Genomic DNA, 10390 nt, shown 5'->3' on the forward strand with positions numbered 1-10390 from the left:
CTAACTTATTTAGGTATCGGTATGTAGAGTAAGCGAAATAAAGGAATCAAAACTAAGTTGGTTTAATTAAGTTTAAAATTAAAATCACTCTTTTTACGGTCTCAATTTACATGTTTAATAACAAGGTTTTTGTACGAAAGTAAAAGACATAAAGAAGTTAAAATCAATAGAACGAGAGTTTGAGTTTTTGACTGGACAGTGTTAATTGGACATTAATTCTAGATCAGGGCGAGAGCAATTTTTAGAGTTAATTAAATTCTAATCTTTTTCAAAAAGTATTTTTAACGGTTGAATGTGAGGACGACAGTTAAGCATTTGAATTTAATTGTATAACCTAAGTCAACAGAGCGAGAGTTTGAGATAAGGGTGTTTAAACGATTAGTGTTTTCTTAAAAAGAGTTTCTACGGATTCTATTGTTTTCAAAAAGTGGTTTTTGACTTAACTAATAAGTGACAGCTACGTTAATATAAAATCATAGTTTATTCAACAGAGCGAGAGTTTGAGATAAGACTTTTAATCAATAGTGTCAACTGAAAAGATTTATTTTAAAACCAAGAAACCAACGAAGAATTGATTCCCTAATTACGACGAACTACATACCGATATCCGTTTAGTTGATATTTAATTTAGATCCTATTTTTAGTTTTAACTTTTCCCCAAACAATCAAAATATTACCCGCCTTAGCTTTACGAAGTAACCTTAGAAAACGGTATATCGATTCATAAGTCCCTGTGGGATTGATATCTTTTAAAACTACGCGATAGAACTGTGCACTTGCAGTTTGTACCCCAAATTCGACTTATAAAGTCGCGATCAAGTTTTTGGCGCCGTTGCCGGGGACTTTTGTTTAGTCGATATCGTAACTCTTCTGTTACGCTGTAGAGACTAAGGCTTTTCTTTTCTTTTCTTTCTTTCGTTGATTTGTATGCCACACACTCGCTCACAAGACGAGCCGTTCTACTTACGAATCAACGATGTCGAACTATATCTCCGAGTCTTACGACGAATTCGGGAATATCGTGCTGCAAACAATCTCCCTCCTGTCGAACTTCCTGATCTCAAAAATCTTCTTCCTTCGCCGATACCCGAGATGGCAGAACCAGCTCGTGCTCTTCGAGATTACGCCGCTCCATCGCAAGATGAGCCGCATTCGAGTATTGCTCCACCCGCAATCGAAGCAAACAACTTTGAACTTAAACCTTCACTGTTGCAGGCAGTGCAACAGAACCAATTCTCTGGAAATCCTACCGAGGATCCAAACCTTCATTTATCCGTATTTGTCCAATACGCTGATACTGTTAAAGCTAACGGTGTCACTTCAGAGGCAATTCGACTTCGTCTTTTTCCTTTCTCGTTAAGAGATAGCGCTAGAAGATGGCTCCAATCTCTTCCTTCCAACTCAGTCACCACATGGAACGAGTTGAAGTAAGTTTTTCTTGCCCGATATTTTCCGCCGAGCAATACAGCTATGTTAAGAGCCCAGATAAATGGATTTAAACAGAAAGATAACGAGTATCTCTTCGAAGCATGGGAAAGATACAAAGACATGATGAGACTTTGTCCACTCCATGGTTTAGAAGACTGGTTAGTAATTCATACCTTCTATAATGGTCTCCTGTACAACACGAGGTTAACAATAGATGCCGCCGCAGGTGGGGCACTAATGAACAAACCTTATGCTGATGCTTACCAACTTATCGAAAGCATGGCTCAAAACCACTATCAGTGGGGAAGCGAACGAACAATGGTAGAAAAACCTCAAACGAAAACTGGCATGTACGAGATAAGTAACCTTGATCATGTTAATGCAAAAGTGGATGCTCTGGTCCAGAAAATTGAAAGTTTAAATGTATCACCTCCAGCCACCGTGGTTGCCATAACTCAGAATTGCGAAGTCTGTGGAATCCAAGGTCACACTCCTGCAGATTGTCAACTCCTAACAGGAATCCAAGCGGAGCAAGTGAACTATGCTCAAGGAAGCCCCTACTCGCATACCTATAACTCAAATTGGAAGAATCATCCCAATTTTTCATATAAGAGTAATAACGCTTTATACGCACCTGGACAATCCCCAAATCAAGCCCCAGCTATACCTCCGGGATATCAGAAGCCGATCCCATCTACACCTAACAATAACGCCCCTAGGAAATCCAACTTAGAAATCATGATGGAAAACTTTATAGCCTCTCAACAACAAACCAATAAAGATTTCTTAAACCAGAATGTACACACTGGCGAACAAATCAAACAACTAGCAAGTAAAGTAGATGCCCTGGCTACCCATAACAAAATGCTGAATGTAACACCCTTCTAAAATACCCCAAATATTTAATTAAAACAACAAATATGTATCTATCAGAGTAAATATGCAATTAAGGGTGTCACACAATATCTCACACCATTCAACACAATAACTGTCATGCTCTTTTATTAATCCAAAACATAAACATTTGCATAAACCGCAGCGGATAGAAATCTCATCAATCATGTAAAACATGTAACATATTACATGTAATTATTCAACAAAGTAAAAACATCCCATCCCGATGTTACATCTATCAGAGCATGACCCACTAAGGAGACTACACTAGACTCCAAGCATTAGCTTCTACTCAACTCATTGCTCGTTACCTGAAAAATAGTTGTAAGGGTGAGTTCCTCAATCGATATAATAAGCATTATAAAATGTCATGTCATGTTAAGTAATTTAACACATTTCATCACCCAAATCAGATTACACATTCAGCAACGGCAATATCAACTCAATCATACTCAATGCCAACACAAACACACGTATAATATTGGAATACATCCATTCATATTATACGCCATACATACATTATGCAATGAGACTCCACACATGCGGTACCGACTATTCTTGAACATATAGTTCAAGCTCACCGATCAATCCAGATACGGCTACTAAGCTCACTAGTCCCACTCATTTGAGACCTAGTGACTCACTCACTAATTCCTCACTATGGGAATTAGCTACAGCCCCAAAGGCTATGCTATGCACACTAATCACCTAGCATGCAAACATCAACAACAAATCCACAATGATTCACTCACTAATTCCTCACCATGGGAATTAGCTACAACCCCAAGGGCTATGCTATGCACGCTAATCATCTAGCAATGCAACATCAACGACAATCCACAATGGACATATGCTCATACTCTAAGCCATACAACAGTCCATTCACAATTACATGCATAATATATACATTCACAGCATTATGCATACCATCAGACATCATCAACACATGTATCAAAACATCATATCATGTCAAATAATTAATCACAGTATTAGCACACTCCACTAACACCTACACTGCTCAAAACAACGGGAATAATCCCTACTATATCACACACCGATATAGGCCAACCATCACATATACACATAATATTTAAAATATCCATTTTTCCACTTTTTAACAGTGTTAACCGGTTAACGCCCTAGGTTAACCGGTTAACGCAGCACAAACACGCTTACTGCCCAAAACTTAACAGTGTTAACTGGTTAACGCCCTGGGTTAACCGGTTAACGCAGACAGAACAGCAATATCTCAGCAATCACAACAGTGTTAACCGGTTAACACCCTAGGTTAACCGGTTAACGCAGACAAAACAGCAATTTTACACAATACAACACAGTGTTAACCGGTTAACACCCTGGGTTAACCGGTTAACGCAAGACAGAAAGCTGTTCCTGCACTAACACAAGGCAGAATGCAGAATTCTCCGCATTTTCCGCCGTTGGAGGACTTCCGGACCTCCGATTCCAATTCCGTAAAAAGCTATACGTTAGGGAAATTACCACACACTCAATTACAGGTTCAATTTCAGTTTTTTTACACGACATATCCATCACAATTTTTCAGCATTCTACAATCCCAATTAGGGTCAATTCAACGGTTCATCACTACCCATTACATGCTAACCCATAATACCCATTAAACGACGATAAACCCCCCTTACCTGATTAATCCGGCAAATCTTTGAGCTCCAAGCTTTTCTCTTCTCCAACCTTTGCCCTTGCTCTTCCTCTTTGCCCTTTCTCCACTTTCTCAATCGCTTCTCTGTTTCACGTGAAAACCTTTTCTTTACCAAATGGGCTCTTTTCCTTATTTCCAACTTATATATATTTTCCAATTTATATTATTATTCCAATAATAATAATAATTCAATAATTCCAAAAATAATGATAATAATAATCCAATTATCTAATTAATTTAATAAATATATTATTAACTTAATTTAAATAATTATCATATTATTATCGGGGTGTTACACTGGAAACGCAAATATCACAAGTAGCTTAACAACAAGTGCCTACTGCTGCCCCAACTGGTACATTTCCTGGCCAACCCCAACCTAATCCGAGAAGCCACGCTCATGCAATCATACTAAGAAGTGGAACGGAAGTGGAAGGACCGTCTGACCCAAGGATAGAAAACCAAAACTCTAAAAAGTCAACTGAGGAGGAAAGTGAACCTAAGAAAAAGGAAGAGAGTAATAAAGAAACCATAGAAAAAAAGGAACCTTATATACCTCCACCACCTTATAAACCACCTATCCCTTACCCTTAAAGGCTTATTAAAACCAAAGATGCGGGCCAATTTAAAAAATTTGTTGACCTACTGAAACAATTAAACGTCACAATTCCGTTTACAGAAGCTATTACGCAGATGCCCTCATATGCCAAGTTCTTAAAAGAAATTCTTTCTAATAAAAGGAAACTTGAAGATAGCGAAACCGTTACACTCACCGCTGAATGTAGCGCTATAATCCAGAATATGCCTCCTAAACTTAAAGACCCAGGTAGTTTCTCTATACCCTGTCACATAGGAAAATTTGTCATCGGCAAAGCCTTATGCGATTTAGGAGCTGGTATTAGTGTTATGCCTTTATCCATATGCAAGAAACTGGAAATGGGAGAATTAAGACCAACCAAAATGTCTGTGCAACTAGCAGATCGTTCCGTTAGATATCCTGTAGGAATTCTTGAAAACGTTCCAGTGCGCATAGGTCAATTCTACATTCCAACTGATTTTATAATTATGGACATTACAGAAGATGAAGTTACACCCATTATACTGGGAAGACCGTTCTTAGCAACTGCCGGTGCGATCATAGACGTAAAACGAGGACGACTCACTTTCGAAGTAGGAGAAGAGAAAATTGAGTTCATTCTTTCCCAATTTTTGAAAGCACCTGCAATAGAAGATACATGTTACTTCACGGATATCATCGATGAATGCATAAAAGAAACAGAGTTAGAAAAAGACAAATCATCTGACTATCTTGTAGAAGACAAACTTAACCAATGTTTAGCAATAACACTGGACCCTACGCAATGCCTTAAGAAACCAACCCTAGACCTGAAAACACTTCCCAAAAATCTGAGATATGAATTCCTAGACTTAGAGCTTGAACGACCAGTGATAGTTAATGCTGACCTAGGAAGACTCGAAACAGAAAAACTCCTTCATATCTTAAGAAAATATCCAACCGCACTAGGATACAACATCGCCGATCTTAAAGGAATAAGTCCCTCTATTTGTATGCACCGCATCATGCTAGAAGAAGACTGTAAAACTTCTAGGGAACACCAGAGGAGACTAAACCCGATCCTGAGTGAGGTAGTGAAGAAGGAAATAATCAAGTTATTAGAGGCAGGTATCATATATCATATATCTGATAGCAAATGGGTTAGTCTTGTACACGTAGTACCAAAGAAAGAAGGTGTAACAGTCATTGAAAATGAAAAAGGAGAAATTATAACCAAACGAATCGAATCGGGATGGAGAATGTGCATTGACTATAGGAAACTAAACAAAGCAACCCGAAAAGATCATTTCCCTTTACCATTCATTGACCAGATGTTAGAACGATTAGCAAAACATTCGCATTTCTGCTATCTAGACGGTTACTTAGGCTTCTTTCAAATACCAATTCACCCTGATGACCAAGAAAAGACAACGTTCACGTGTCCTTTTGGTACCTTCGCTTATAGACGAATGTCGTTTGGCTTGTGTAATGCTCCTGCAACATTCCAAAGGTGCATGATGGCAATATTCGCCGATTTTCTAGAAAACATCACGGAAGTATTTATGGATGACTTTTCCGTATGCGGACAAAGCTTTGAAGAATGCCTTGAAAACCTAGAAAGAGTTCTAGAGCGATGCGTAAAAGTAAACCTAGTACTTAATTGGGAAAAATGCCACTTTATGGTACAAGAAGGAATTGTTTTAGGACACATCATCTCGAACAGAGGAATTGAAGTAGACAAAGCCAAAATAGAGGTAATCGAAAACCTTCAACCCCCGAAAACTGTGAGAGAAGTACGAAGCTTCTTAGGACATGCCGGTTTTTACCGACGATTCATTAAAGACTTCTCTAAAATAACTAAACCTTTAACCGGGCTATTGATGAAGGATGCTGAATTCATATTCGACAATAACTGTTTAGAAGCATTTCAAACGCTTAAACAAGCACTGATCTCCGCGCCCATAATGCAGACACCAGATTGGAACGAACCATTCGAAATAATGTGTGATGCCAGTGATTACGCTGTAGATGCTGTTTTAGGGCAACGAAAAGATAAAAAGCTTCACGTTATATATTACGCAAGTAGAACTCTAGATGAAGCACAAATGAATTACGCCACAACCGAGAAAGAACTTCTAGCAGTAGTGTTTGCACTAGACAAATTTCGTTCTTACTTGGTCGGAGCCAAAATAATCATCTACACTGACCACGCTGCTATCAAATACCTCTTAACAAAAAAGGATGCTAAACCTAGACTCCTAAGGTGGATCCTGTTGCTACAAGAGTTCGATTTGGAAATCAAAGACAAGAAAGGAACTGAAAACGTAGTAGCAGATCACCTCTCTAGACTTGAGAACCTTGAGCCAGAAAGAACATCAATTAACGATGACTTCTCGTACGATAAGCTTATAGCTACTTTGGAAGGAAATAACGCTGATAAACAGGTAGAAACCACCTTAGCTATATCTGTTACACCATGGTACGCTGATCTCGTCAATTATTTAGCTGCCGGAATAGTTCCACCGACTTTATCCTACCAGCAGAAGAAACGATTCTTCTATGACATAAAACACTATTACTGGGATGACCCCTTACTTTTTAAAATAGGCCCCGATGGTATTTTCCGTCGGTGTATACCCGAAGAAGAGGTAGAAAATATAATCCAACACTGTCACTCCGCTCCTTATGGTGGACATGCAAGTACATCCAAAACCTGCTCTAAAATCCTACAAGCTGGTTTTTATTGGCCAAATATATGGAAGGATGTACATGCAGCTATTAAGAAATGTGACAGATGTCAACGCACATGAAACATATCTAGACGCGACGAGATGCCACAAAAGGGCGTTTTGGAAGTAGAGATTTTCGACGTGTGGGGAATAGACTTCATGGGACCTTTTCCATCCTCTTTCGGTAACAAATACATACTCGTGGCAGTTGACTACGTATCAAAATGGATTGAAGCTATAGCTTCTCCAACAAACGACACACGAGTAGTAACTAGACTCTTTAAGAATATAATATTTCCAAGGTTTGGTGTCCCAAGAATAGTAGTCAGTGATGGTGGATCGCATTTCATATCCAAGGTACTCGAAAAACTACTGTTTAAGTATGGCGTAAGGCATAGAGTTACGACACCTTACCACCCTCAAACCAGTGGGCAAGTGGAAGTGTCTAACAGAGAAATCAAACAGATACTAGAGAAAACAGTCGCCACTTCAAGGAAAGACTGGTCATTGAAATTACCAGAAGCTTTATGGGCTTACCGAACTGCTTACAAAACTCCCATAGGGACAACCCCATTTAAGCTCATTTATGGAAAATCCTGTCACCTCCCGATAGAATTAGAACATAAAGCCTATTGGGCTATTAAAAATCTAAATTTAAACTATAAAGCCGCCGGTGAAAAGAGAATCCTTGATATAAGCGAATTAGAGGAACTCAGAAGAGACGCTTACGAAAATGCCAGAATCTACAAGGAAAGAACAAAACAATGGCATGACAAGTGCATATCAAGGAAAATCTTCAAACAAGGCGATACAGTTCTTTTATTTAACTCTAGGCTAAAGTTGTTTCCGGGAAAACTACGATCTAGATGGTCAGGTCCTTTTCAAATCACCAATGTTTTTCCCAGTGGAGCAGTAGAAATCAAAAGCAAATCTATGGAACCATTTACCGTAAACGGGCAACGTCTAAAACATTATCACTATGCAGAAAACAATGAAGATTCGCAAGTCTTGCACTTAGACGAAATGCCTCCAGAACTCATAGATTATAATTGATAGTTTTTATGTCGAGCTTGCGACATTAAACAAAGCGCTTAGTGGGAGGCAACCCACAAATATTTATATATTTTTTTTATTTCTTCCTTAATTATTCTTTTAAATTTTGTTTAGCATTCATTCTTAATTTATTTTTATTTATTAAAAACTTTTCTCTTCTTCTTTCGGCATTTGGCCAAATCCTGACTAAAACTCTTGTTTTTCTTTTCTCTAGCTAACACTAACCTGATGGGACAAATTGATCGTATGGGTATCAAATTCAGAGGGCAAGCTCAGAAACAAAAGTTTGAGGAACTAGCCACGAGAGAGATGTTACCTAGTCTGTATGCTGATGACTGGGCAATGACTGCCCTTGGACTAAGAGAAAGTGTCCTGTATTTGCTGAGTCAGATAGGGTGGGAAACCTCTCCTATCCGTAGAGATTTCGTCACTTACCGGAGACTAACACTAGAATTCCTTAGCTCCCTGATCTATCTACCCAGCCATGGGAAAGGAATAAGCAGAGGTTTCATCCAATTCAGAATGTTTAACATGGAGTACCAATTTAATATTCAAGACTTTACCAACCTTTTAGGTTTCCCTACCTCCTTTGACACATTCACAGTGAGCCAAGAAGAACTTTTTGAATATAGAAAACTTGAACACTTTTGGGGAAGCTTGACTGGAAATGACGATCCCGAGGAACATGGGTTTCTCTCTGGAAACATACATAACCCGACCTTTCGTTATTTCCATAAGATCCTGACCCACACCTTATTTGGGAAGAAGCCAAACAGTACTACAGTTTCACGTGATGAACTCTTCATCATATTTTGTGCTTCCCAGAATCGTCCAGTAAACGGTACCACTTTTATGTTGGCAAATTTAGACCACCTTATCCAAGATGAACGAGCACCAATTCGAATAGGCGGTTTGATAACCATGATTGGTAATGCTATCGGATTACGTCAGCCTATGCTTGACTTAAGCCCTTTTTGTGGCATTACTATTATGAGTATACCCTTCCTCTTCAACACTATGTTTATAACAAACCTAGGGTCTGGCGAGTTTGAGCTTATAATTAATAACCAAGTTTTTTTGCCTATTCACCATGCCCAATCCTAGGACTAGTGTCCATAACCGCAATAACTGGCTCTACAATCTGAACGCAACGCCCTCTCCTGCTAGATCCACTGAATTCATCCAGGACTATGAGATTTGTGATGACCAGATTCCTTATGCTGAATCTGACCCTCAGACACCATCTGGTTATTATGATATTGATCCTCCTCCTCAACCTGTTCAGACCGAAGAATCGGCAATACCCGACCTTAGACATCATATGCCCGGAACGGATTACAACACCGCCATTGAAGCTTTGATGTCAGAACAAGACGCCCTCAGAGAAGAGTTCGCTAACATGAGACACGAATTTCTGGGATACATGAACAGTATGACAAATCAGTTTCACGAGTTGCTATACTGTGTTAACTCCTTTGCTCCTTCGGCCAGAGATCATGCAGTTGGATAGAAGTCGTTTTTCTTAGTTATTTAGTTTTAGTTAGATTATTCATTAATGTTATTTCAAATTATGTTCGCATTTGTTTCTCTTTCGCATTTTTGTTTTTTTTCCAATGTTACATTATGATTATTTTATGAAGCTATTGATTTATTTTACTTTATTATGAATTATGCAATATCTATCAAAAATGCTCTCTACTGTTGCTGCCTACATAACTTATTAAAGAAAAATATATATTTATGCACTATTATACAAAGTAGAATAGCATGCAATGCAATTTAAAATATCACAATAGCAGAATAAAATAATCTGAAGCAAAACAAAATAAATAATAAAAATAAATTACTATGAAGAACGCCAAGCAGTAACCATGCCAAAAAGACTGTGTGACGAGCGTCACACAATCTATCACGGACGTCACGCCAAGTGCTTGTGACGCCCGTCATGCCCCTGTAACGAGCGTAACACCTTCTGACTAGGTGAACGTTACAAAGCCGTTGGAGACGACCGTTACACCACTTCAACTTTTTACCTTCCCCATTTATTCACAT

The 10390-nt window shown here is 38.6% G+C and overlaps 1 non-coding gene across 1 annotated transcript; it reads right to left on the reverse strand.

Annotated features, from left to right (window-relative positions):
- Positions 1-1470: 1470 nt before the first annotated feature.
- Positions 1471-1577, reverse strand: LOC127088955 (small nucleolar RNA R71). The gene has a single exon (XR_007790748.1). It is a non-coding gene; the product is annotated as a small nucleolar RNA R71 (small nucleolar RNA).
- Between the last annotated feature and the right edge of the window lie 8813 nt (positions 1578-10390).

This window comes from Lathyrus oleraceus, chromosome 5 (assembly GCF_024323335.1).
Source record: "Lathyrus oleraceus cultivar Zhongwan6 chromosome 5, CAAS_Psat_ZW6_1.0, whole genome shotgun sequence".
NCBI classification, from domain to species: domain Eukaryota; kingdom Viridiplantae; phylum Streptophyta; class Magnoliopsida; order Fabales; family Fabaceae; genus Lathyrus; species Lathyrus oleraceus.